Below are 25,849 nucleotides of genomic sequence, written 5' to 3'. Positions count from 1 at the left end.
TTCTGCCTGTCTAAGGCAAGGGGCTCAGGTGTCTCTCCTGTCCTCAGTCAAGAAGGGATAGAGGGGTAGAGGAGAAGACATTCTCTGTGGCCCAGGAAAGCAGAGAGAGAGTGAATATGCTATACCACAGCAGGCAAATATGAGCAGAGATGCCAACACACCCAGCAATGGCAGAGCCCCACTCTCTCCAGTGTCCCTGGGGCCACAGGGTTAAGGGGGCAGCAGTGTAGTGGGTACTGGCTCTGCCCGGCAATTTCCTGGGGCTCCTGTCTCAACCAACAGGAATCACGCTCTCAAATAGACTCTAGCCATCTAGACTCTTGGGTTGGTTGCTTTCATCCTGCCAAGTCAGTGACAGAGTCAGGGAGAGGATACCCAGCATCTTGCTTGAGAGCAGGAGGGTGGTGAGGGGCACTCTTTGGGTGATTGTGGACAGAGTCAGGCATCTAAGCTGGATGCTTTCACAGGGCCACTGGCATTGCCAGAACATCCAGCTCTTCGAAAGTGGCTCTGCTGTCTCCAGGCAGGGACTGTGCACTAACACTCTCAGAGAGACAGTGGGACACGTAGGTGACATCAGGATGGTAAAAGAGCTCTGCTTTGGGCATAAGCCATGACATGGAGACACTGAGAGCCCTGAGTGAGCCCAGGGAGGCCCCAGCAGGGTGCTATGAGGTGACAGATTCATTTGGTTTCACTCAGGAGGAGAGAGAGAGCAGGCGGAGAGGTCGGCGCAGCAAGGCTCAGACATCCTGGGCAGGACCCTTTCCAGGGCTGCAAAGGAAACAGAGAGATAGCCAAGGCCAGATCCATCTTTGTGCTGGACTCATGGGCACTCAAGTGCCCATGAACAGGACCTGTGTCTGGCGTCTGTGAGGCTGAGAGGACGTTGGGCATGGCGACTGAGGCTGGAGACTTGGCTGGCCACTACAACCTGGTAGACGTGAGTCTCTTCATGCCTCTGCGTTGGGCCAAGCTAGATGAGAGCACAGGCTCTAGCCTCGGTGCCTGTGGGGTCCTGTTCAGAGCAAAGTAGGTGGCCGCCATGGCGCCCTGTAGGAGGAAAGGCGGGCAGGTGAGCATGGTGCCCAACTACTCTTGAATAGGAAGCTGGAAACACGGGACCTTGAGAGCCTCAGTCTACCCCCATGTAAAGCAGGGAAGGCCCTCCTCCAAGATTCCTGGTACACTAGGACACCAGTTATGCTGCAATGCCTACCACGTGGTCAGCCCACACATGACCGTTACTACCTCAGCATCCCAGGCTGGGGATTTAAGACTGGAGTGGAGCTCCTGGGAAGATTTTGGGATAATCTTCCTGATGGCAGGAAGGCAGATGTGTTTTGGGACCAGCTGGGTCCCCAGGAATTCACTGTCAATGATTCTTAGGCTCTGCTAGTCTGAAGCAGTGTGAACTAACCTGGGCGGCTAGGCTCATCTTGGTGTAGACACAACCAGGATCTACCTTCTAACAGGACTGGGCTTGGACTAAATGTACTTACTAGAAGGGTGGTCTAGCCTGGACCTTGGTTCTGCCCAGCAGGTGGAAGCTGCTTAAACAGGAGTTGTGAGCACAAAGGGAACTTTTACAGACTTCTGGTCCAGACTGAGGGCTCTGGGGCTTAGGGCTGCACAGCCACGGTACCAGACACCACCCCTACACCAAAGCTGTCACTTAGACACAATTTGTGCACGGGTGATAAAGTGACACTTACGTGCCTATACCTGGTGACCTTACACATTACAGTTTTTGGGTGTGGGCATTTTCGTGGGGCTTTAGTGTATGTGCTTGTGTGTGTATATGTGTGTTTAGACAGGGTTTAGCATTTACTATGCAGATCAACCTGACTATGAATTCATAAAGAGCCTCCTGCCTCTGCCTCCTAAGTGCTGGAATTAAAGGTGTGTGCCACCGGGCTTTATTTAAAAAACTAAAATGCTTATAAAGAATTTAAGGGAGTGGAGCCTCAAGCATGATGCTGGGGTATAGCTTGGTGGTAGAAATATATGTTAAGCTGGGCGGTGGTGGCACAGGCCTTTAATCCCAGCACTTGGAAGGTAGAGGCAGGTGGATTTCTGAGTTCGAGGCCAGCCTGTCTACAGAGTGAGTTCCAGGACAGCCAGGGATATACAGAGAAACTTTGTCTCAGGAAAAACAACAACAACAACAACAACAACAACAACAACAACAACAACAAAAAAACAAAGAGAGAGAGAAAGAAAGAAGAAAATACATGTTTAGCATGCATGAAGCCCTGGGTTCCATCTGCACCACCCAGGACAAATAGGGGAAACATATTCTTTGTGTGTGTAGAGGATGTAGGTATCTGTTCGGGTGGATTTGTGAATGTGTATATGTGGCTGCACATACATATGTGTGTGTGTGTGTGTGTGTGTGTGTGTGTGTGTGTGGAGGGTAGAAGTTCATATCAGGCGTTTTCCTTGATTGCTCTCCACATTATTTTTTGAGATGGTTTATCTCCCTGTACCCAGAGCTCCTTGACTCAGCTAGATTGGCAGGTCAATGGGCATCACTACATCTAGCTTCTAGAAGAATCTGGATCCAGCCCCTTCTGCATATGTGCCAGACACTTTATCAACTACATTATCTTTGAGCTCTCTAAATCTATTCTTAAATGTGGTTGTATTTCAAAAGAAAAGAGGAAAGAGTGCAAATTTCCAGTACGCATCAGCCCTCACCTTGTGGGGGCTGCTGGAAGAGACTGGTCCTGCATGCTGGGTCTAGATTTGGTAAGTCCGAAGCAGAGCTGTTGGTGGCCCAGCAGGGTGATGAAGTCAGCTCATGTCAGCAGTAATGACAGTCACAGATCCTGGGAGGGACTGAAGATTCCTCCCTAACCACTGGCCAAGGCCAATGTGGCTTCCTGGCTATCACGTTGGACAGCTTCCAGAATCACGGCTTCCAAAGACTTTTTCCGAGCGTTCGGGTTGCAAAGATGAGCCTCTGGAAAAACGTCCAACTCATGACCTGTGTCCCACATAACCTCTGTCCTGCATCCAGAAGCCTCGTTGAAATTCCACTCACCTCCAAAGAGCTTTGACTGGGACCAAAGACTTCTGTGGTATTGGAGGTTGGGTCTGCAAGCCTTTTTCTCCCTTTCTCTCCACAGCTTAGAAAGAGCAGAGTGAACGCAGGCCTCATTCCCCAGAAGAAAACAAAAGCAGGAGAAGCATGATTAGTAGGACCTCAATAAGCATGATTAGTAGGACCTCAGTAAGCATGATTAGTAGGACCTCAGTAAGCATGATTAGTAGGACCCATGTCACTCTCAATGTCAATGAGCCAAGACAACTACTCCAGCAGAGATTTTCTTAGTCAGACCGCCAACTATTTACATTTTTCTTATCTTTTTCTGCCACAGAGCTGAGATCTGTGTTTCTCTGTACATCCTCCTAGATGGCTCCCCGACTTCTGCAGACCCAGAACCTCAGAGAACCCAGCAGAGGCTTCAGGAGCCAATGTTTAGGATGGGGTAGTCACTCTCTAAGCTATAAGCTCCAGGTTCTCTGTAGGGTAGTAAGGCCTGCTTTGGCTCATTCCAACCTTTGGTTCTGCCCAGCCAGGTTCCTAACAGTCCTTGCCAAACTGTTGAGGGTTAGCAAGAGGCCAGATGTTCTGCCTAGCTTTGAGGAGGGGAGGCAGGGCAGCAAGGGGGAGCCAGCATGTTCAGCTACTTTGCAGGCTAAGCTTGGGTCACATATTACTCTTGGGGCATGAGGCCTGTCCTGCTACCAGCCCTGAGTTCCTAGACCAGATTCTCCTGATGTTCTCCACCATTCCATTCCCCACCACTGGTCTTGTGCAGACATGTTCTTCCCTCCATTCTCACCAGTCTTTCATGGAGGTAGCATCTCTCCTCTGAGGGAAATGAAACCCCAGGGCCTTGACAGACTCAGACACACTCTCATGAAATCACAAGGTATACTGGTTGTCTTTCAAGAATGGCTTGGGACCACTTTGCCAAGAACAGGCATGCAGAGAGAGCCAGTCAGTCTACTCTGTGACCTTTTTAACATCATAAGCTCAAAATCTTCCATCCAGGATGTGGAGATCACCCTTGGGGCAGGGCAACAGGGCCTGTGAAGAGGCCTGATGCCATCCCATGTCCTTTTTCTCTGAATGGGTGGGGGTCCTCCAGGGTAGTCCTCATCCCTCAAATTTCAAGTCTCTATAAGACTTCGTGCTTCCTTTCCCACTGAGGCCTGAGAAGGCAGCCTAGCTAGAAGAACATACCCTGCATACAGGCAGCAGCTTTTAGAATAGCCCCTATCACTATCACTCAGGAACCACATGAAGACCAAGCTACACATCTGCTATATATGTGCAGGGAGGCCTAGGGCCAGCCTGTGTATGTTTTTTGGTTTGTGGTTCAGACCCTGAGAGCCCCAAGGGTCCAGGTTAGTTGATGCTGGTGGTCTTCCTGTGGAGTTCTGATCCCCTTAGGGGCTGCAATCCTTCCTCCTATTCTTCTGTAAGAGTCCCCAAGCTCCATCCACTGTTTGGTTGTGGATGTTTGCATCTGTCTGATCCACAGCTGTTGGAGCCTCTCAGAGGACATGATAGACTCCTGTCTGCAAGCATAACAGAGACAACTTATTGCAAGTCCTTGTTTGGCATTGAGAGGACCCTAGTATTTGGAAAAGTCAGTCCAAGAAGCAGGAACTCGGGTTCAGGGTGACTGACTGACAAGACCGAAGCCCTGCCGAGCATGTGGCTTTGGGGTGTGTCTACCTAAGCTACCTCCCTTCCTCCTGGGTACCATGCAGGGTGCCATGTCTAGTCTCTGCTGTCATGGACACCCTGTGATCCTGTGTTCTCTACAGACCGGGAGCAAATGATCTCTCTTTCCTCCCTCTTTTCCAGACTGATGGAAGGGCCGAGACACAGAAAGTGCTTCTCAGAAGGCAGCTCAATATGGCGGCTGGTGTTACTCCTACAAATGCACCTCCTTGTATCCTGAAGCCTTGGAGGCCATTGTCACAGTTCAGGACAGTGATCCATCCCTTCCCAAATCAGCCAGAATTAAATGGCCTGAAATCTTCGAGGCCCCAGGAACATACACTTCTAGATCAGCACTTACTTCTCTTCTTTTAACACAGCTTCTCATGTCTTTGACCACACAGGCCATCCCTGTCAGGGGTAGATCCTGAGCTCAGGGATTGAGCTCTGGGAAGCACTGGCCTCTCTGTCATAATTGCTCCTCCTCTCTGGGAACACAGACCCATGCATCAACCCCCACTTTGCAGTAGCAGGCTTGAGTCCTATAATTATAAGCATGATGAAGTCTGTCTCAGCTGGAGCCAGATGGGAACTATGCTATGAAAGCCCCTAATTACACATCTCTGCAAGGAGAACCAGGTGGGTGCCGATCGTAACGATGCCTATTGAGGAGCGACAACCCTGATACACAACATGGCAACATACGGCTCTGATGCTGGGAAGTTCTCGGGAGGTGCTTCCCTGCATTGGCTTCAGGGAACCCACAGAGCTGGGTCCCCAGCGAAAAGAGGAAACACAACAGTAGCCTGGAAGCTAAGTCTCTTCTATTGAGAAAGACATGGGTGTTATGCATCAGAGTCATTCCTAAAGGGAAAAAAAATCAGGTTAATGGGCTCTGGGACCAAGTTTTCTCCTTGACAGTGAACTGATACAAATGTATGCACACATTCAACCCAAACACACACACCTCATTGCTCACTCACTGTAAAACAGTCACTTACATATGCGAGTGTTACCCTGTTGTCACTTGCAGCCACATACCTACATGTACTTAAGAACCTTAAGGAGCGTCTATGTCTGGTCCAAGTCACATGACTGGTGAAGAGTAGAGGCAAAGCTTCAAATAACACTACAAGCAGTGTGACCACCATACTACACAGTCCCCAAGAATCATTCGTGTCTGGCTCCATTAAAATTGTTCAGGTTTCACAGTGAGACAGAGAGAAGCCTGACACTCTGATATGGTCATTCTTCCGGCCTCTATATAACAGGCATGAAATAACCTACGCAGAGTGTGATGGTTTGTATATGTTTGGCCCAGGGAGTGGCACTATTATAGTGTGGCCCTGTTGGAGGAGGTGTGTCACTGTGGGTATGGGCTTTAACACCCTCATCCTAGCTGCCTGGAAGTCAGTATTCTGCTAGCAGCCTTCAGATGAAGATGTAGAACTCTCAGCTCCTCCTGCACCATTCCTGCCTGGATGCTACCATGTTCTCATCTTGATGATAATGGACTGAACCTCTGAACCTCTAAGCCAGATCCAATTAAATGTTGTCCTTATAAGAGTTGCCTTATAAGGTCATGGTGTCTGTTCACAGCAGTAAAACCCTAACTAAGACACAGTAAATCAAGCACCGCATATGGTTACCATCACAGGACCCAACACTGGGGCACAAGTCCAGTTCCCCAGAATCAGAGTCCCAAAGTACCCACTTGTCCTCGGAGGCAGCACACAAACATGAAGAATGTTTTGATGAACTGGAAATTGCCAAAATGGGGCGTTTATCTGCCAGCACTTTTGGAGGCAGGATCATGGCAGCCAGAGGGGCCATCATATGTCCCAAGAGATGTGTGGGTGACTGAGCAGATGCAGTGGCATTTACCCGTGGTTCCTGCTAGTGAGGTTAAGGTGGGAGAATTATCTGAGCCTGGGGGTTGAATCCTAGGAAACGTAATGAAACCCTGTTCTAACCCACAAAATGAAGCCCAGGGTGAGCAAGGTTGGAAACACAACAAGAAAATACCACCAAGGTGCTTGTGAGATGCTGTCCAGAGCCTGGGCCATCATGGCTCATCAGGGAGGCTGATGTGGTATGGCCTTATTAGGGGGTGGGCTTTGAGACTCTCCTCCTGGCTACCTGGAAGACATACTGCTCTTGACTGCCTTTGGATCAAGATGTAGAACTCTTAGCTCTCCTGGACCATGCCTGCTCAGATACTGTCATGCTTCCTGCCATGATGATAAATGGGTTGAACCTTAGAATCAGTAAGGTAGCCCTAATTCAATGTTGTCCTTGTAAGAGTTGCCTTGGTCATAGTGTCTCTTCACACTTAGTTAGGAAACCCTAAGACTCGTGTGTGTGTGTGTGCAGGTGCGTCTGAGCCATAGCGTGCATGTGCAAGTGGAAATCAGGTGACAACTCTTGAGAGAGTCTCCGGGCACCTTGTATGATCTGGGATTAAACTCTGGTCACCTAGAGACATGTAGGGGACCTGTTCCAGCTCCTGCATGTTCCCTGGTTGGTAGCGTAGCTTCTCTGAGCCCCATGGTCCCAGGTTAGTTGACTCTGTGGTGCCCTTGACCCCTCCGAGTTGCTCAGTTCTATCCCCACTCTTCCACAAGACTGTCCAGATTCAGTAGGAAAGAATGTGCCTGGACCCTCCTAGGACCAGATGCCCCAGGGTGGCATGGTACTTAAGGTAGGCCCCATTCTCTGAGGAATAGGGGTGGGGGCAATGTGGGAAGGGTGGGACTGGGAAGAGAGGAGGGACAGGTGCTGTGACTGGGATGTAAAATGAATAAAAATGTTAAATAAAAAGAAAATAAGTTAATAACAACAATATAAACAAAAAAACCTCTGGTCATCAAGCCTCTGCTAGCTGGGCTATGTCATCCCAGGACCCGCTTTCTTGAGGCCCCGTCTTAGTCAGAGTTACTACTGCTATGATGAACACCACAACCAAACAAAGACAGGGAGGAAAGGGTTAACTTAACTTACACTTTCACATCATAGTCCACCAGTAAAATAAGTCAGACAGGAACTAGAGGCAGGAGCTGATCCAGGGGCCTGGAGGCTGCTCTTACTGCCTCGCTCCCCTTGCCTTGTTCAGCCTGCTTTCTTACAGAAGCCAGGACCACCAGCCCAGGGATAGCACCACCCACAAGGGGCAGGGTCCTCCCCTAATGATCACTAATTAAGAAAATGCTCTTCAGGCTTGCCTGCCGATGGATTCTCTAGAGACATTGACTCAACTGAAATTTCCTCTTTTAGAAAGACTATAGCTTGTGTAAAGCTGACATAAAAACTAAATATCACAGGCCAGGATGATGGAGGCAGTTCAGAGAGAGTAGCCAACACTGGCTTCCCCCATCAGACAATTTCACAGGTATCAGAGAGACCCTGCATTTGACCTAATTCCTGCTGCCTCCTACTTTAAACCCTACGATTTAATCCTGACTTGTGTCCTGAGACTGAGGCAAGCTGGACGGACGGTAGGTGCTGAGCGGCAGAAGAGGCTCATGCTATACGTATATTCTCAGGGGAGGGTGAGTGGACTTCTTGGGCCCATGAGCCCAGGTCTGAGTACTCCTCTGTGGGTGCACAATGCGCCTGCTAATGAGTTTCTTTGTTCTCTCTCTAACCTGTCCACTTTGCAGATCTTACCAAGGACTCTGGATGAATAAGCACGAAGGAAAACACTACCTTGCCTGCACAGGGATGTTCTAGCTAGGGCTGGAAAACAGGAGCTTGTGCCCTAGTGACCAGCTGTCCACTGAACCACCTCAGGACAGATGACAGAGGGGAGAGGCAGGAGACATCCGTTCTCTTTTCCTTCCTCTGCTACCTGCCTCCCACAGCCTCCACAGGTCCTGCTTCATTAGCACACTGACTGAAGTTTCAGGGAAAGCTGACTCCTGCAAGCACCTTGAAACCACAGGGACATGGGGGCACTTGACATTTTCCCCAGTGGCACTGCTGTAGCTGGGCTGTTCTCATCAAGAGAAGGAGACCAGGACGAGCCTCACAGACTGAGCCTTTCGCAGGCCCTCATGGAGACAAGCCTGGGGTCACGCTAAGCTGAGTTTATAAAGGTAAAACCAGAAGTTTGGAAGTTCCTGTTGATGTAGTCACAATGGCTGTTACCAAGCATGACAGGACATGACTGTTTTAATAAGGATAGGGCACAGGAGTTTCACACGGTGTTTGATCGGGGAATAGAAAGCCTTGTGGTTACAGGAGCAGAAAGATGCAGGTTAGGAAAAGTTTCTGTAAGAACTGCGTGTGCCCCAACATCAGGCTGAGCTCAGTTTTAGCCTGGGATTGGGTCAGGATTTAGCGACCTCAGTTGACTTGTAGCCTGGGGAGAAAGGTCCCCATCCTCTTCATCATTAGCCAGATGTGGGACCTTGGAAGCTGTATCGAGCCTTCCTGAGCTCTGGCTTCTTGTTCTAAAGATGGCACCAGTGCCGGCGCTGCCACCTCAGTGCAGAGTTGCAGCATCTGCACCAGGCATGCAGGCAACAAGGGCAGAGGACCCTCACTGTAGGCAGCTTATCAATCTACCTCTAGCAGGAGCATTCTCTTCACACCTGCCCTGGTTTGAACTGTGACCTGTACCCCACAGGTTTCCGTGTCAGAACATTTGATCCCCCTTCTGGTGGCACTGTTTCGAAAGCTTATGAAATCTTTGGGAGGCGAGGCCCGGCTGGAGGAAGTGGGTGGAGTTTTATAGACCAGCTTCCTGTTACTCTCTGCTTCCTGACTGAGGATGAGACCAGCTGTCGACGCTATGGTTCGGTCATCATGGTGGCTGGTAGCAGCAGGGAAAAGTCTCTAAGACAGCTCCTTAGAGAGGAGCGTCTCCAGCCAGATGAGAAGGAAAAGTCACATTCATGGTACCACCTGCGGTCACAGCAGAAGCACTAAGACCAACCAGGCCCTGGTTCCTACTGCCACACCATGGAAACCCCCAAGCTGGAGCCCGTGAGTTTGTTCAGGGCCTTGGGAGAACCGAGGGGAAGATGTCGAGCATCTGGGCTGCCGGCCATACCCCAAAGGTTGCAGAAGCAAGGCACAGGGAGTGCTCAGTGTCTGAGATTCCTGTTGGGCCGGTTGAGCTTGTCACCTGCCACCTCCTCCTCACCCCAGTCTCTCCAAGGATCAAGGTCATCCCAAGAATGAGAAACTTGACTCAGAACCCCACTGGGTGTTTTGGCCTGCGGAGATCAGCTCGGCCATGCCTCCAGGAAGTCAGCAGTCAGAGGGCACCCAGAAGACATCTTTCTGGCATCTGCTGGAACTGGATAGGTGATTTACTGCCATATCAGCACCAATGTGGCCAGGTGTGCCTTGACAGTGAGGTCACGCCTGGCTTTGTGTTCAATGCACACAAACTTCCTACAAGTGGTTTCCTCCTGGCCACGCCTCTCTCTCCCTGTCACAGCTCACACTGGAGCCTGTGGGATGCCCTGCCCTCAAAGCCCATGACATACTGTCCTTGGGAAGTTTGCCGTTCTAATCTTTATTTGTCTAGATGTGTCCACACGAAACCATAGCTCTCATCTTAACGGAAATAAGAGTTTACTCAGGGGTCATTTTGAGTGGCTATGGGTCCCAGGAACACAGATTGAAGTCACCCCAAATTCCATGTCCCAGTGAGGAAGCAGTTTCAAAGATTTACAGAACGAAGTCATAAATCAAGGCAAGTTTAAAATGGGTTGCTAGTTATTTCAGAAGTGGGTTCAGAAAGATGTGGGCCGACTTTATAGATCCCGGGATACTACCTGAGCGCTTAAGTTAGGGGAAGCTAGGGATCTGTAAGATAATAGATTGATTTTTTTTTTCCTTTAGTTGCAAGATGCTAGTTCCAACTTTGAGGTGGGTAAGGAATAGTTCTGAGGGCTAGAACTAGCAGCTCTAATCAGTACCCCAGTGTGCGTAGACACCAGGGTGAACCCTGCAAGTATCTAGCCAGGGAAGTGAATCTCGAAGAGACGAGAACAAAATCCTGGTTCAGATTGACTTTGTCAACGTGAATCAGACTTGGGAGTCTGATGTCAGGTGTTTCACTGTCTGCATATTGAAAACAAGGTGCAGTCAGTCTGGGAAAAGGTTTCTAGGCTACAATCATTCCCGTTCCAGAAGCAAGATACAGCTTAAGGTGTGACCACATAGTGAGTCCTTTGGAAAGTACATGTGACAGTGACGGTGGAGCTATAGCTAAAAGGTCTAGAATCCAGTGTGGTCTCTGGTCAAGAGACTATAGAGGTCAGCAGGCTGTAGAATACTCGTGACATCTCTCCTAAGGATGGGCTCTGTTAACTGGGAGATAAAGGTGAGGGTAGGGAAGGAGAGTCTGGGATAGAGAGAGTTCCAGGGAATGGGTGAGGTCTGTCTCTATAGCAAAAGGTGGATGAGGCATTTATGCATCTAAAGAGAGTAAAAAGTCATCAGGTCATTAACAATATCCACTCCCAACCCTTTGGTTGGAAAATAGGTATTTTATCTCCTCCTTTGAGGAGGACCCTTGTATGTTTAACATTCCTGGTTCCCTAGTGCTCTCTGAGTGCAAGGACCTTTGTGTCCCCAGTAGAGAAAAGAAGAGGTTTTGTGACATTTTCATACATGTTTTGTCATGAGGTGGGTGTTTTCCTAAGAATACTCAGACATGGGTTTAAGCCAATAGAAAGTCTACTATCCAGCTAGTGACTATACTTGGTGTTTGGTATCCCAGTGTAGCCCCAGGCTTTTCTCGGGGTGAGCTTTTAAGCACAGAAAAGGCTATTCCGAGTTTACATATTTCAGTTAACAAGAACAGTTAGCCAGAAGCAGAACTACAGAAGCCAAAAGGCAAGGGTAGGACATTCAGACACTTCCCCACAACTACGGCTTTGATGAATAAGGTCTTTGTTTTTATTTTGGCAGATGGTGTTGTCTGCATGCTGAGTTTCATAGCCCGAATGGTGCTTCCATCGTGGAGTCAGTTCTATTAAGGTCTGGGAAATTGTTACAGTATGTAATAATCTTGCCCTGTGCAGCCCTCTCTCTGTTGCCCTTCCTGTTCTTCCCCAATGGTTGCACTCATGCTTTCCCATAGCCCTTATGTGATAGCTACTCCCTGGTTTTGCTTAATAGGATGATCTCCAAGTACCATTCATTCTTCGATGTGGTTTAAGGATACTCCACTTGTAATAGGCCACATTTTCATTATCAACCTTTGCACTTCCATATCTAGGCTGCTTCTATAATTTGGCTACAGTGTAGCCAGTGAACAGTGTAGCAATAGACCCTGTGTGCAGGTGGCTCTACAAAAAGCAGACTTTGACTCCTGGGGTATAGACCCAGAAATGCAATACAATAGCTCAGGGTTAGTAGTTCAGACATTGGCACCTGCTCCCACAGTGGCTCCACTAATTTACCCTTACACCAGAGTGTTTATTGTCCCTTCCCTACATCCTCACTGATCTTTCATTTTCTTGATGGTAGAGTCATTCCAACTGGGATGATAGCCTCTCGATAGATAACATTTGATTTCATTTTCCCAGTTTCTAAAGATGTTGGACCCCTTTGTGCATTGATTGCTTCTTCTGAAAAGTGTTTGCTTAGTTTATTTGACCATTTACTGGTGGAATGGTTTGACCTTTTGGTAGTTACTTAGTCGCTTATGTAGTCTGGACATTAGGCACCCTCCGAGTGCACACACACATGAATTCTTCAGTTCTGTCGCCATCTCCTTACTCCAGTGTTTTGGTTCCTGTGCAGTTCCATAGCTGATGTCGTGATTTCTGTATCTGTTTATATCCTCCTCAGAAAGTCATGGCATATGCCAAGGTCTCTACCCCTTTCGTCTGCCTTCCTGCAGGGTTTGGTTTGGGTCTTACATGAAGTTGCTTGGTCCATTTTGAGTTGATGCTGTATAGGATGAGGACTGAGTCTCCATCTGAATCCAGGTTTTCCTCCCTCAACTTGAAGAAGCCATATCTACTTCAGCATCCACTTTTTGCCATCTTTGCCAAGAATCAGATAGCTGCCGCTCTGTAGATTTATTTCAGGGTCTTCTTTTCTACTCCATTAGTCTACACATCTGTCTTTGTGTCAGTACCATGCTGGTAGTTTTACTGTGGTTCTGTCATAGAATTTAAAGTCAGGAATTAAGTTGCCTTCAATAGCGCTGTGTGCACAGGATTGCTTTGTGTGTGCACAGGATTGCTTTGTGTGTGCACAGGATTGCTTTATGTGCAAAGGATTGCTGTGTGTGCACAGGATTGCTTTGTATGTGCAAAGGATTCCTTTGTGTGTGCACAGGATTGCTTTGTGTGTGCACAGGATTGCTTTGTGGACTATTTAGCATTGTTTGTGTTTTCATATGAATTTTAAGTTTGGATTTTTGTTGTTGTTTTGTTTTTCTAGTTCCCTGAAGCAGGTCATTGGAATTCTGGTGAAGACTGCATTGAAATTAAAGATGACTTTTTTGTAGCGGAGCCATTTTCACGGTTAATTCTGCCAACCTGTGAGCATGAGAGGTCTTTGCATATTCTAGTATCTTCATTTTCTCTTCTTAGTGTTTTCCTTGTAGAGGCTTTCTGGTTCTTGGGCATGCTTGCTCCTAGGTTTTATTTTGATAATATTGTTAAAGGGATTGTTTTTCTGACGTTTCTAGTGATTTTCTTCTTCTTGTTGTTTTTCTTGTTTAGTTGTTCAAGACATGGTTTTTCTCTGTGTATCCTTGGCTGCCCCCCCTGTAGACCAGGCTGGCCTCAAACTCACAGAGATCCACCTGCCTCTGCCTCTGCTTCTGCCTCCTGAGTGCTGGGATTAAAGGCATGCACCCCTCCTGCCTGGTTTCTGATTTTTTAATTTGTGTATAAATAGATGATTTTTTTCCCATCTTGCTACTTTGCTGGCAGTGTTTATTAGATCTCAGAGTCTCTGACAAAGTCTCCATGTTCTTCAAAGTCTAAGATCAGTAAACAGATGGCATCTTAGTTTGGGATCATTGGTGTGAAGGGACAACCAAACCAAGGTCCTTCTTATAAAGACAAATGTTTAACTGTTTAAATGTTCAGCTGCAGACCAGAAGGAAACTGCTGCACACTTTATCATGAGGCCTGGTGCTTACTAAAGATTAAGCCATCTGTCACAAACTGAGTCACTTGTTATCATTTTCTGTCTATAAATTCTTAAGTGAACGAGTAGTTGGAAAGGATGTACATGTATATATAAATCCTATTTGTAACGAAATAAGATAAAAATACAATATACATAAAAGTCTATGTCTAAAAAAATGGAAATTAAAATCTCTACAGGTTCAAATCACCCCAGTTATCTAACCGATTCTATCTGTATTAGCATATATAAAAGCATGAAATGTCCTCCTGTTAAAATAACCATGTGCCTGAACTCAGCTTCTGCTTCCTAATATCCTAAAGAAAACCCAAGGAGAGAAAACATTAACTTAGTTTCATAAACTTCATTGTGTATATAATACATAAGCAGAAAGTTTCTAAATTTCAGTAAGGGTAACACCCCATGCAATTATATACATTAAGGTTGATAAGCTGTCATGCACCCATGTTTGTACTGATTTTCTCATGAATGCATAATAACTTTTTAAACTATGGCAAGTTAATCAAAGAATTCTCTATAATCAAAATGTTCCCATCTACATCTTTACCATTCACTAAAAATGAAATCATAGCACTCAATTTATTTCAATTTTCAAAAATCTTTAAGCTACCTATCTAAATTTAACAGTATCTTCAAAACTCTACCCTATTCACCATAGTTAATCAGCAAACATTTTTTAAAATATTTGCTTAATTTCTTTTTACTGATAGTAAGTTTTTCATGTAATATTCTAGTCACAGTTGCAAATTTGAGCAGTTTTTTCAGTACTCTTATACTGTCTTTCACAACTGACTCAAGACAGGTATGAGTGGTTGAGAAACTGGGAAAAGGTAGAAAGAGCAAACAAGAAACAGTAATTTTTGAGTAGCCTCTAGGCCATAACCATTACTGCTTTCTAGTGGGGAATTTTATAAACAACAGAAAGCCACAGTGCTTTGCTCAAGTGTCAAGGAAGAATTTTCCTTGCCATATTAGCAGCAATCCTCAACTACAGTTGGTACCTGGTACCACCAAGCCCTTCCTCCTGCCTATCTTCTTGTTTCACTGTTTACATCACCAAATGACCAGAGCAGACTGGAGTGTCACTTGGTACCAGGCATGGAGAAAATAAGAAGGTTGGCTGCATAAATCAGCTGAGCCATTTTAGGAAGAAGGTCTCATTTGTTCCAGAGTTTCTAACTATGATTATTTACAAAAATAATAGAGCAAAGTGAGACAAAAGCAAATAACTCACTTTTAAAATGAATTTTCTTGACATGATTCACAAAATCAGAACTACTTTGAACAGGATCATCACTGTCCTGTATTCTCAGTCAGTGTCAGGGAAATGCTGCACAAGAGCTACAGGTACAACCAGACTTCCACAGTTAAACTGACACACCAACCTAGTGCACACTTGCACAAACCAAGAAAAGGAAAAGTAGGTTTTGGAACATAGTCTTTAGCAGTGGCATGTATCACTAGGATGCACTGAAGACAGGGATAGAGACATACAGCAAGTGTTGTCATTATGCAAAAATACCACAATCAGTGATTCTGCATACATAAAGCTATACTAATCATAATAGCTAATTTAAGGATACATCTTTAAAACTATCACATTTTCAAGTATGTGTGCACACACTCGTGCACCCTCAAGCATATGTGTGTGTATGCAGGAAGTGTGTATGCCAGTGCCCATACGGAGACCAGAGGACAACTTGCAGAATTCAGTTCTCTCCTTCCATGTGATTTTAGGACTGCACTCAAGTTGTCAGGCATGCAGCAAGCACCTTTTCCCAACTCATGCTTATGTCAGCCCCTTAAGGTTACTTTCAGAAAAGATAATACAATTTCTAGATGTAACTACACACAATATAAATGAACAGTTTTCTTCTCTTTAAATCATGGAATGCAGAGTCAACCTAAACCATACCCCCCAACCTAAGTATCCTTCTGAAGCTGCCCTCCCCAACACATGGCATGGGCTACAGTTAAACACATAGTGCTCAATTTCCCCAACACATGGCATGGGCTACAGTTAAACACATAGTGCTCAATTTCCCCAACACATGGCATGGGCTACAGTTAAACACATAGTGCTCAATTTCCCCAACACATGACATGGACTACAGTTAAACACATAGTGCTCAATTTCCCCAACACATGGCATGGGCTACAGTTAAACACATAGTGCTCAATTTCCCCAACACATGACATGGACTACAGTTAAACACATAGTGCTCAATTTCCCCAACACATGACATGGGCTACAGTTAAACACATAGTGCTCAATTTCCCCAACACATGGCATGGACTACAGTTAAACACATAGTGCTCAATTTCCCCAACACATGGCATGGACTACAGTTAAACACATAGTGCTCAATTTCCATCCTGGGGAAAGCAAGACGTTTTGCTACAAAAAAGCAAACAAAGAGGACAAGAGAAAGGAAAACAATAATACTATATACTAATGGAGACCATGGACCACTAGGTGTCTACCTTATGCCAAATAATATAGTAAAGGGTTTTATGTATCTACTTCAATCTTTAAAACCTTACCAGGTGGAAACTATCCCTACTGCTGCCTTTTTCAGAGAGAGATTTACCTATACTAACTGTACTTCAGGTTTCAAGTGAGTGAGTTAATGATGGCATGAGTTTACCAAGTAGTATGTAGCATAAGACCAGAGACACTGAAATTAATAGAGGAGAAAGTAGGGAAAAGCTGGGCACAGGGGAAAAATTCCTAAAGAGAACAGCAATGGCTAGTGCTATAAGATCAAGAATTGACAAATGGGACCTCATAAAATTGCAAAGCTTCTGTAAGGCAAAAGACACTGCCAATAAGACAAAAAGGCCACGAGCAGATTGGGAAAGAATTTTTACCAATCCTAAATCTGATAGGGGACTAATATCCAATATATACAAAGAGCTCAAGAAGCTGAACTCCAGAAATTCAAATAACCCCATTTAAAAATGGGGTACAGAGCTAAACAAATAATTCTCAACTGAGGAATACAGAATGGCTGAGAAGCACCTGAAAAAATGTTCAACATCCTTAATCATCAGGGAAATGCAAATCAAAACAACCTTGAGATTCCACCTCACACCAGTCAGAATGGCTAAGATAAAAAATTCAGGTGACAACAGATGCTGGCAAGGATGTGGAGAAAGTGGAGCACTCCTCCATTGATGGTGGGATTGCAAGCTTGTACAACCACTCTAGAAGTCAGTCTGGAGGTTCCTCAGAAAATTGGACATAATGCTACCAGAAGATCCAGAAATACCTCTCCTGGGCATATACCCAGAAGAAGTTCCAACTGGTAATAAAAACACATGCTCCACTATGTTCATAGCAGCCTTATTTATAATAGCCAGAAGCTGCAAAGAACCCAGATGTCCCTCAACAGAAGAATTGATACAGAAAATGTGGTACATTTACACAGTGGAATACTACTCAGCTATTTAAAAAATGGATTTATGAAATTCTTGGACAAATGGAGGTATCTGGAGGATATCATCCTTAGTGAGGTATCCCAATCACAAAAGAAGTCATTAGATATGCACTCACTGATAAGTGGTTATTAGACCAGAAACATAGAACACCCAAGATACAATTTGCAAAACACAAGAAAATCAAAAAGAGGGAAGACCAATGGGTGGATACTTCATTCCTCCTTAGAATAGGGAACAAAATACCCATGAAAGGAGTTACAGAGACAAAGTTTGGAGCTAAGATGAAAGGATGGACTATCCAGAGACTACCCCGCCTGGGGATCCATCCCATTATCAGCCACCAAACCCAGACACTATTGCATATGCCAGAAAGATTTTGCTGAAGGGACCCTGTTATACTTATATGAGGCTATGCCAGTGCCTGTCAAATACAGAAGTGGATGCTCACAGTCATCTATTGGATGGAACACAGGACTCTCAATGGAGAAGCTAGAGAAAGCACCCAAGGAGCTGAAAGCACCCTATAGGTGGAACAACAATATGAACTAACCAGTACCCCCAGAGCTCATGTCTCTAGCTGCATATGTAGCAGAAGATGGCCTAGTCGGCCATCACTGGGAAGAGAGGCCCCTTGGTATTGCAAACTTTATTCCCCAGTACAGGGGAATGCCAGGGCCAAGAAGCGGAAGTGGGTGTGTAGGGGAGCAGGGCGGGGAGAGGGTATAGGGAACTTTCGGGACAGCACTTGAAATGTATATAAAGAAAATATCTAATAAAAAATTAATTAATTAATTAATTAAAAAAAAAAAAGAAGTACGTAGCAAGCAAAAGTAAAGGGACAACAGTACCCAACAGATAGAGCCAGAGGAAAGATGAAAACATCCTCAAGTCAGGTGCTTATGAAACCCAGCAGAGATAACTACTAACAGCCTGAGAGAGCAAGCAATTATACCATCTTCTGATCAGATGCACTATCCAGCAGTAACTGACTGGAGGAGCCCCTGTGAAGCAGCCAGCTGGTCTTCCTAAGAGTCCCGTGCAGAGAAGAACCTGCTTTGTTTTTATATTATGAGATACAAGGTTGGAAAGGGTTTAACTTCTAGCTGGTATCAGGGTGTGATGTTCTTTATCTGTTTGCTTTTCTCCTGTTACAGAGGCAGGAGGCAGCCTGCCTCAGAAAAGGGTCTTCAGAGACCACATCATATAACCATTCAGGAATCTGAAGCAAGGGACCCATCTCTTGTAGAGTCAGCATTCAACAAACAAAAACACCTGACAATTTACTAATACAAGTTATATTACAATGTCTCATGGAGAAAACAAAACAAACAAACTAGGCTTACAAAGATACAGTAACTTGACCATGGCCACATAGCTTGAACCAGAATTCACTTGAGTAATTTTGAATCAAAAACCCATACTTCACAATCACCCTGTTACACTCAATGCCTCTTATCCTGCTGTACAAAAATAAGGTTGTAAACTGTGCTGGTTTGTATATGATTGGCCCAGGAAGTGACACTATTAGAAGGTGTGGCTCTATTGGAGTTGTCGTGTCCCTGTGGGTGTGGGTTATAAGAGCCTCACCCTAGCTGCCTGGAAGTTGGTATTCTGCTAGCAGCCTTCAGATGAAGATGTAGAACTCTGTGCTCCTCCTGGACTATGCATGCCTGGATGCTGCCATGTTCCAACCTTGATGATAATAGACTGAACCTCTGAACCTATAAGCCAGATACAACTAAGTGTTGTCCTCATAAGAGTTGCCATGGTCATGGTGTCTGTTCACATCAGTAAAACCCTAACTAAGACATAAACATACACAGTTCTGCAATAAGACTAAACATTCAGGAAGCACTCTGTTACACATCAGCTAACAGACAGAATAAGCATGCAATCAATACGTATCTGAGTTTGTGAAAATAAGAATGCCATGGCATGCTGCAAATTATAGTCTGCTGCTGTGGATTCTCTGAAGCTGCCCCATATCTCACATCTGAGATTTAAAATTGTGTGTGTGATTTTTTTCAATAACTGGCATAGGGCAAGAAACACAACTGGAGAAGAGTTCCCCTTATATATCTTAAAGAGTTCAGATCAACTAGCTATCTAAGTGTGAAAAATTAAACTTTAAAAGTTTTAGAATGAAATTAGGAATAAATACCCTCAAACGAAAAAGCATATAAACATCAAAGACTAACAAATCTATTTGGTTTTCTGAGTTTGTTTTGGGCCTTTTGTTTGTTTTGTTTTGTTTGTTTTTGAGACAGGGTTTCTGAGTGTAGTCTTGACTGTCCTGGGACTTGCCCTGCAGACCAGGCTGGCCTCAACCCACAGAGATACGCCTTCCTGCCTGTGCCTCCTGAATGCTGGTGTGCACCACTACAGCTGGCTCAAGTCTAAAAATTTTTAAAGCTACATTAAAAGTTTTGGATGTAAAGAAGAATAGGAATAACATATCTGCAGAATATGTTATGTACAAAAGATTAGTATTCACCTAGTACTGGCTAGTTTTGTGTCAACTTGACACAGCTGGAGTTATCACAGAGAAAGGAGCTTCAGTTGAGGAAATGCCTCCATGAGATCCAACTGTAAGGCATTTTCTCAATTAGAGATCAAGGGGGAAAGGCCCCTTGTGGGTGATGCCATCTCTGGGCTGGTAGTCTTGGGTTCTATAAGAGCAGACTGAGCAAGCCAGGGGAAGCCAGCCAGTAAGGAACATCCCTCCATGGCCTCTGCATCAGCTCCTGCTTTCTGACCTGCTTGAGTTCCAGTCCTGACTTCCTTTGGTGATGAACAGCAGTATGGAAGTGTAAGCTGAAAAAACCCTTTCCTCCTCAACTGCTTCTTGGTCATGATGTTTGTGCAGGAATAGGAACCCTGACTAAGACAAATTGGTATCAGAAGTGAGGTATTCCTGTGACAACCTGACCATGTTTTAGGTAGGACTGAGGAAGGACTTTGGAACATTGAGACAGAAGATCCATTCAGTGTTAAGAGCTCTGTGAGATGTTGTGTAGGAGCTTGGAAGATAATGTTGAGAACAGTGCAGAAGATGGAGGCCTGACTTGTGAAATTTCAGAGGGAAAATTAATAGCACCCGGAGGATGGTAGCCTGTCCAGAGACACCTATGTGTTACACATTCTGAGCAAATCATGTACAGTGACTCGGTGCCAGATTCCTATTGTACGCAAGCTTATTTAGAATTTAAAGCTAATCTCAGTATGTATAAACACTGTGCCACACAGTTCTTTATTTATTATATGTAAGTACACTGTAGCTGTCTTCAGACTCATCAGAAGAGGGAGTCAGATCTCATTACAGATGGTTGTGAGCCACCATGTAGTTGCTGAGATTTGAACTCAGGACCTCTGGAAGAGCAGTCAGTGCTCTTAATCGCTAAGTCATTTCTCCAGTCTGCCACACCGTTCTTGATATTGTGATTTGGAGTTAAAGATGAGAAAACAAAGGGTCAATTAACAACATGTCATGGCTGTATTACGTATCCTAGAGCCAAGTATGTTTGTGACTCTTGAGTCCCCTCTACCCCACCCCCACCCTTCCACTGAGATGCTTTTTCCTACACTGGAAGTTATAGGGTTGAAATCTGAAGTTATAGGGGATTCTAGAGATGTTCGGAATTCTCTCGGAAAGAAGCCATGAGGATCAGAGAAAACTACAAACATGGGTGTCTCACAAATGCTTTCCCCCATGGAGCCGCAGGGAGCGGTGAGCATGGCACTGCTGGACCCTGTGGCCTTTTTTTTTTTTTAAAGATTTATTTATTATTATATCTAAGTACACTGTAGCTGTCTTCAGATGCACCAGAAGAAGGCGTCAGATCTCATTATGGATGGTTGTGAGCCACCATGTGGTTGCTGGGATTTGAACTCAGGACCTTTGGAAGAGCAGTTGGTGCTCTTAACCACTGAGCCATCTCTCCAGCCCCCCTGTGGCCTTTTTAAGATTGGATTGTTTCCAGCACTTGGGAGGCAGAGGCAGGTGGATTTCTGAGTTCGAGGCTAGCCTGGTCTACAAAATGAGTTCCAGAACAGCCAGGGCTACACAGAGAAACGCTGTCTCGAAAAACAAAAAAAAAAAAAAAAAAAGATTGGCATTGTTCATTGAACAAGAGGTCTGAGACGGGGACTAGAAGCCATGGGACTGGCTTGAGTGTACAACTCAAGGAGAAATTATAAGGGGAAATTGTTCGAGTTTGAGAGATCTGCAGATGAAAGAGAATTTGAAATATCTTCGTGGTTGCCACCGTGTGTTTGTAAAAATAAAATGTATACGATTTTGTGCATCTCTTTAAGGCTACCATTTCAGGGTGGGAACTTTTATTGGAACTTTAAAACAGGAGATATTCGCGCAGATTCCATGAAAGTTGTGTGGAAGGAAAAAAGACCACCAGAAGTACCCTGGGGAGGGGGGTGGCAGAGACACCCCGAAATGAGATTTGGGGTGTTAAGAGTATACGAAGACAAGGGTTTTGTTTTGTGTTTTCTTTGCTTTATGATAATATCCAGGCTTGGAAGCATAAAAGCTTCCTTGAGTAGCTATATGCACGTCACTACTGAGCCTTTTCTGACAAAACCAAAACCAAAACAAACAAAAACAAAAAACAAACAAACAAAACAACAACAAAAAACGAAACCAAAAACTCCCCCCAAATCCCAAACCGAATAATTTTGCTGTGAGAGTTGACATACAGCTACAGGTAGAGGTTGACACTCTCCTCCCTCACAGAACCAATGACACACTTGAAAGGACCTGGGCGGTGGACATATGGCCTAAGACACTGGGTCTCTGGGAGCCAGGCTTTGCTGGTGTGAAACTTCCACACAACCATCAGAGAGGAAGAGTCCAAACAAAACAGGGCCCCCTAAGCTGAGAGGACCTCCGTGACTCAGCACCCTGTGGCTTGGCTCCCTCTTGCTCTCCCCTTGCACGGCTCTGCCCTCTGACCCAGAACCCCATGACTCAACCCTCAAGGCTCAGCCCTCTGACCCGGAACCCCATGGCTCAACCCTAACGGCTTGGTGTCTCATGGCTGGGAAGCCATGTTCAGTCCCACATGATTTGAACTCTTATAAGGTAGTGTCCCAGTCCCACCGTGGCTCTGTCCCTCTGTGACACAGCCCCTTTCGTGGTTCGAGCCAGATGGTATTGACCCTCCCTGTCCTGCGGTGAACCTAAGGTCTCCCTAAGGAGAGTACTGGTCTCAGGCATCTCTGCAGGCTGTGAGAGGCCTCCGGAGCCACACCCATCCTACGGACTTTGGAAGCAGGAAACTCAATATGGGTGCTTGTTATTGTGGGAATCACTGTTGTTTCTAAGGGCTCGCTCCCAGACCAGGCCGGTACATACTCAAGTACATTGTTTAGTTTTGTTTTTCAGAATTGTCTTATGATACAGGATCTGTGTTCATATTTCTTAAAATGCAGGGTATGGAATCTGGCAGGAGTCACGGGGACATCATGTGTTGGTATGCACACAGGAGGGATTAGAGGGCTGGGCGGGGGCCACCCAAGCAAGGCACTCCGAGGAAGGTGTGGCAACAGGCCAGGATTTAATGAGGCTAAGGAGGGAGAGAGTGGCCTGGTCAAGGTTCAGGGTGTGTCAGGAAATAAGTATGTTTTTTTTTATGACTTTAGAGTTTGCCTGTAACATTGTTTTTCTCTTCCAAAGGGAACAAGATCAGCTAAGATTTCTGAAACCATTTTCTTTTTAAACAGAAAAGAAAAGAAATGCAGTTGCTCCTATTCTTTCAGAGGAGTGGGAGGCCAGTCTAGTTCAATATTTGAAGCGCATGAGCGCCCAGCTGTCCCATTCCACATGCTTTTAGAAGCAGCTGATGCATTTTAGAAATAAATATCATGTGCGCTCTCTCTCTCTCCACACATCCAAAGTGATCATGTGACAGTGTAGGCGCTTGGCCATGCTCTGGGAAACCCAGGCAGAATGTCTCCACCCTTGATACTAAGGCCACACCTAACTCACCTCACCAGCCCAGTGAGGGTTCACTGGTCACAGGACAGAAGTGGCTCTGACACGGGGACTCTGTAAGCTAGCAGCCCTCCAGTGAGGTTGCTCTCAGGAGACAGGCACACTCTCTACTCTGTTCTCCTCAGAAGATTAATCTGTAACCTGTGAAACTACCTCAGGAGAAGAGGAAGAAATATTTTATTAGAGAATTTTTAAAAAAGTATTCAAGCCTACAAGCAAGAGAAGGGCCACCTAGCTGTCTCCTCTGCTGCTGCGGTCAGTCTGCTCAGCAACCTGCTGGGAGTCTGCAGCTTATTACCCCTGTCCTCTTTGGCTCCCCAGTCCTACTGTTAGGACTGCCCTGCAGTTTACAAACAGCATGAGAGCTGGGCTGCAAAGAGCCTTGTTTTCTAAAGCCATTCTAGGATCGACGCTCACCAGCGGGGGCAGAGTTGAGTGAATTCTGAGTCCACCAAAATGAGCCACTGAGTAACAGTCATTGCAAAGAGGGCGAGGCCACAGCCTATGGGCAAGACACCTTGCAGGGGAAGGACATCTCATTGGCATTAGGAGTATGTGAGGTCCCTAAGACAGAGATTACCGACAGGTTTGATAGCTAAGCAGAGTTAAGCCTCAGAGGCAGAGTGATGAATCTCTGATAGCCTTCACTGTAGCTGCAGCTGCTGGGGGAAGGGAGGAGATGGCAGAAACAACCATAACAAAAGTCTTTTGCTAAACATTTTAACCAGTTAAGTATATGCAGAGACAGACCATGGACCAGATTAAGATCTTTTAGCAATTTGACGGGTGGGGGCTTTCTCTCCCCATGTCGGGTTTGACAGATCTTCCCTGACTGGTCCTATTTTCACCCTCTTTGTGTTTTCCCAGTCAGCCAATCAGGTGCAGCATCCTTACTGTGACCCTACATTTAATTCCAAGACTTCAGAGGAATTAGCGGGTTCTTGGCACTCTGGCATGTACACACACACACACCACACACACACACACACACACACACACACACACACAAATAACAAATAAATGCATCGAACATTTGAACAGTAACTTTCCTTAAGGGAAATGCACAGAAGATTTGAGTTAAAAACTCTGAGCTATCAGAAGAGGCTTGGTCACATGTTCACGTTGCATCTATAGTAAAACAAAACAATTTGAAAGTTTCTTTGAAATCATGGTGATAAGAAGCAAAGGGCCTAGCAATGTAAAAGAATGTGGAGAAATAGAAACCAAGCCAATTTGAAATACATGTTTCTGTCAGGGGGCGGGGTAGTGTGATTTTTGTTTTATTAATTTTTAATCTTTTGGGGAAGAAAGTCACTTTAATGTCCTGTTTTCCTTTCTAGGTTTATTTAAGGTTCTCTGCTGTCCACTGAGTTTGTGAAGCCCCCTGACTGTGAAGCCTAAGGAGAGGACCTGCCTGCCTGTATGTATTCAAGGCAACCTGGTCATAAAAGAAGCTGAAAAGAAAAGCAAGCAGCTTTGAATTGAGCTAAGAAGCAAGTGTCGATGGGGATAGGGAGTGGATATACTTCCCGGCCCACTTCCATGCATGCATGCCCTGGTTTGCTCTCTGTTGCTATGGTGAAACATGACCAAAAGCAACTTCGACAGGAAAGGGTTTATTTGGCTTACATATGCTGGATCACAGTCTATTTAGGCAACCTGGAGGCAGGAGCTGATGCAGAGGCCATGGAGGGATGCTGCTTACTGGCCTACTCCCCATGGCTTGCTCAGCCGCTGTCATATACTAACCAGGATCACCTGCCCAGGGGTAGTCTCACCCACAATGAGCTAGACTGTCTCAGATCAATCATCAATCAAGAAAATGCCCCACAGACTTGCCTACAGGCCAATCTGAGAAAGGTGTTTTCTCTCTTGAGGTTTCTCTTTCCACAGAATTCTCAAGTGTGTCAAGTTGACCCAAGACTAACCAAGACACTTGTGATTGCACAAACACTACATAATTATTCTGTGTGTTTTATCTATGTGCCATTGATAAGAGAAGAATATCAAAGACGTTCTAAATGAAGTGACAGACTGGAAGGTGGTGGATAGTGAGTTTATCTTAAGCGATAGCTTTAGTCTAAGCCAAAATAGAAAAACAAAGAGCCATTCCACATTCCTGGAGCCAATAGTCTAAGAAGGACAAACCTTCTTTACCTCAGAGCTACTCTTGTCCCAAGTTTCCACAGCCTCTGTCCTGTCACCAGCAAGCAAGAACAGACAGCACAGCACAGCACAGCACAGCACAGGACAGACAGCACAGACAGCACAGCACAGCACAGACAGCACAGACAGCACAGACAGCACAGACAGCACAGCACAGCACAGCACAGCACAGACAGCACAGAGAGCATAGCACAGACAGCACAGAACAGCACAGCACAGACAGCACAGCACAGCACAGACAGCACAGCACAGCACAGCACAGACAGCACAGACAGCACAGCACAGCACAGCACAGCAAAGCACAGCACAGACAGAACAACACAGCACAGCACAGACAGCACAGACAGCACAGCACAGCACAGCAA

The 25,849-nt window shown here is 45.6% G+C and overlaps 2 long non-coding RNA genes across 3 annotated transcripts in view; one reads left to right on the top strand and one right to left on the bottom strand.

The window, feature by feature from the left end:
• Window positions 1-580: 580 nt before the first annotated feature.
• Gm36684 overlaps window positions 581-25,849 on the bottom strand; it is a 160,729-nt gene continuing 135,460 nt past the window's right edge. The window contains exon 2 of the long non-coding RNA XR_385245.4: window positions 581-1,053. This is a non-coding gene — a long non-coding RNA (predicted gene, 36684). The remainder of the gene's footprint in view (window positions 1,054-25,849) is intronic.
• On the top strand, window positions 3,941-11,882 carry Gm36589. Of its 2 annotated transcripts, XR_876419.3 has the most exons (4): window positions 3,941-5,380; window positions 8,401-8,835; window positions 9,369-10,086; window positions 11,669-11,882. It is a non-coding gene; the product is annotated as a predicted gene, 36589 (long non-coding RNA). The 2 variants fall into 2 exon arrangements; XR_001782248.2 differs by lacking the exon at window positions 11,669-11,882 and having other exon boundaries at window positions 9,369-10,439.

Source organism: Mus musculus, chromosome 17 (genome assembly GCF_000001635.26).
Source record: "Mus musculus strain C57BL/6J chromosome 17, GRCm38.p6 C57BL/6J".
Lineage (NCBI taxonomy): Eukaryota > Metazoa > Chordata > Mammalia > Rodentia > Muridae > Mus > Mus musculus.
The sequence above is the reverse complement of the archived record's forward strand: the minus strand, read 5'-3'. Positions and strand labels throughout refer to the sequence as shown.